The sequence below is a fragment of the Rhamphochromis longiceps genome, linkage group LG12 (assembly GCF_057381845.1).
Source record: "Rhamphochromis longiceps isolate RC_006_pf linkage group LG12, R_longiceps_female_GT1.1, whole genome shotgun sequence".
NCBI lineage: Eukaryota > Metazoa > Chordata > Actinopteri > Cichliformes > Cichlidae > Rhamphochromis > Rhamphochromis longiceps.
In genome coordinates this window covers 40,298,976-40,301,953 of record NC_140568.1, presented here as the reverse complement: position 1 = coordinate 40,301,953, position 2,978 = coordinate 40,298,976, and the positions used below count along the sequence as shown (strand labels likewise).

The window sequence follows — 2,978 nt, the reverse complement described above, 5'->3', positions numbered from 1 at the left end:
GGGCAATTGTTCAACAACATTACACCTGAGAAGTGGGATGAGTTTCTGTCAGGTTGCCCAGACGACGTCACCACAGAACAGCTCTCTAATTTTGTAGGAAACATGGTGGACCTGTGCTCGCAGTCGACAGCTGCAGATCTGAGGTCTTCCCAGGGCACCCCTGCACTCGACGTCTCCTCTGTCACTGCCACTGCTGGCAGAAAAACAGTCAAGCCAAGGCAGACGGCTCTTGAAATTGCACGTGGATGTTGGTTCAAGAATAAACTCAAAAACCTGTGGATGTGCTGCAGGCAACAGTCAAGTCCTGCCAGCCCCGTAGATGCAGTTGACCGTGCCACAGGATAGCCAATCAGTGTACCAACTTGGGAATTTCCTAAGGATTACGCCGTACACCTAGACATTTTGATGGTGTCATTTTACAGGCCAAAGAAAAAGCAGTGCTCCTCCCTGGTGAAACTTTCAAGGTACAAATGTTTGACAAACTCTGGCCTGAAGTAGAGTCTAAAGAAATGAAAATCACTGAAGACAATATCGAAAATGTATAAACAGATATAATTACAATAATCCATAATTATGTGGATATGCATATTATACAGTTTTTATTGAAATATAAGTCCTCCAGAAAGGCAGGAAAATCCCTGTAACTTACTTTAAAATGAAATATGTTCCCTAAAACGGTAGACAGAGCTACAGACCCAATGGCACCCTTAGCCAGTTAGCTAGCAGCTATGACCAGCACTACTTATACTCCCGAACGCTATCGTCTACACTGTATACCCAACTTACTGTTTTTGTTGTATCAGTCTGCGTCTCCCAATTAATTTCTGTTTCTCCTGCACCGCTTAGATGGCAAAAATGCGCGTGCTCTTTGCGAGCTCGTTCTAGCTCGTAACCAGCATCAAGGGTGATCATTGGTTAATGGTAGTCATGTGACTGATGCAAACCAGATCCTTATGTTCAGCAAAACTTTGATTAATAGTTAAATATTAATAATAATAATTAATAAATCCTGTGCTGTCATGTAACCGGCTCTCCGAACACACATGAGAACAAACTGATTTCAAGGGGAAAAAAAAAAAGAAAGCTCAAATTTTAAAAAGTTTTTTTTTTTTTTTTTTTTTTAAATGCATTACCTCCTTAAGTCATTGTATGACAAGATGGATGGTGTCATAATATTTTAGTATACTTTTGAACTGAGGAGAATAAAGAGTATTTTACTTACCAATGTTGTGTACTAAGCACAAATTAATTTAAAAAAGTTTCAATTTGAGTTTCAATTTAAAATTTGCCAAAATGTTTGAGCAAATGTTGTATTAGGTCATAATTGTAAGGTTAAGGATATAAAGAAGCACATTTAATGAGTTACAGTGAAAGGAATTGCCTGTAATATAAACAGAACTTTGGATTTTTCTATTGATGGAAAAATTCTGTTAATGATAAAAAAAATATATATACTGTGAATAAATGGAATTTTCTGTTTTATAGCTGAAGGTAATGTCCATAAATAGTACAGAGTATACTGTAAATGTACAGAATTTTCCATTTTATCATTTATGGAAAAGTCTGTTAACTTCCTTAAACTGAACAAACAAACAATAAGAAAAATCATTCAAACTTCTGGGGTGTGTGAGCCGTTTTAGCAACACTTTGGTTCACTATTGCATGATGTAGAAGGCCTTGATTTTATTTAAGTTTTTGTTGAAATTCAAGCAATTCAAGTCTTTAAAAGTGTAAAAAGTGAGTTCAAGCGTGAATCAAAGTAAAATAAAATTTCAGGTCAAAAAAGAAAACAACAACCAAAACCTCTATAGTTCCTGGGCTAAAACAATTCATCACTGAAATTATGTTCACTGCTCTCTTGGCAAACACACTGTGCTGCTGCACTTCTGATATATTAATGAGACAATACTCTATTTTTGGGAGGCTAATGGATAGAAAAGGTGAAAAGAAGAGAAGTAACAAAGGAAGACCGGCCAACAAGGACACAGTGGCTTCTTGTTTAGACAAACTTTACTTTATATGATGCTATTGCTCCACCTGCCATAGCCAGCCAGCAGGTACCATCAGAGAGATTAATTTAATTTGAAAGTGGTTTTCCAAATAAGGTTGATACAGTCCAACCTTGATACAAACGCAAAAAACAAAAACAAAAACCCAAGCAACATTTTGTATTTAAAATATAATAAATGCATAATAAGGACAATGACAAATTAAAAACAAAGAAATTTATTTTAGTATCACAAAATTTTTTTGCAAGCTTTCCCTAAACAGTTACATAAAATATATAAAATCATTTATTTTTCACTTCACCATTTATTCACAAAAGAACCTGAAAGACTTTCTCGTGCATTTTAAAAAAGAAAAAAAAGAAAAAAAGAAAAAAACCACACACAACAAAAACAAACAAACACAAAACAGGAAAATAGGATGGTAAACTTTTAAATATATTCACGCTGTCAGTCATAAACAACTGTTCGAATCTGCAGTTAAAACTTGGTTTTTGGGTATACATTTTAGAAGGCATGGCTGGGGGGGGGGGGGGGGGGAGCAGCAGCATTTTCATCTTTGATTTGCAAGTCAAAATAGTTTTACAACAGGTGTTGCTTGATGTCAGAGGTGTAGATTAATATAATATCAACTGGAGTGAGAATCTGCAGTATTAGAGCAAATATTTTGTATATTGGGGCAACATTCACCAGACATCCCACAGCTCAGCCGCTTGCTAAATGTAACAGAATATGACATGCAAACCCAAAGTTCACACATTTAAAGGCGATTTTACCCACATACCCCCGTTTTGCCTTTTCAAAAATGAGCTGCATATCCTTGGATAATTTATAACAGTTTAGTTCATAGTACTCACAGCATAGAAAAACAAATATGCATATAAAAAAAAAAAAATTCCTTGTCAAAGAGGAGAAGAGTTAAGTGGATATTGATCTAAAACTAAATGGATAAGCCTTCAAGTCATTCCATTG

At 35.6% G+C, this 2,978-nt stretch overlaps 1 long non-coding RNA gene across 1 annotated transcript; it reads right to left on the bottom strand.

Annotated features, from left to right (window-relative positions):
- LOC146657958 (uncharacterized) lies at positions 1-878 on the bottom strand. Its single transcript, XR_014914081.1, has 3 exons — positions 787-878; positions 274-393; positions 1-193 (listed from the first exon to the last, which is right to left on the bottom strand). It is a non-coding gene; the product is annotated as an uncharacterized LOC146657958 (long non-coding RNA).
- Positions 879-2,978: the final 2,100 nt, after the last annotated feature.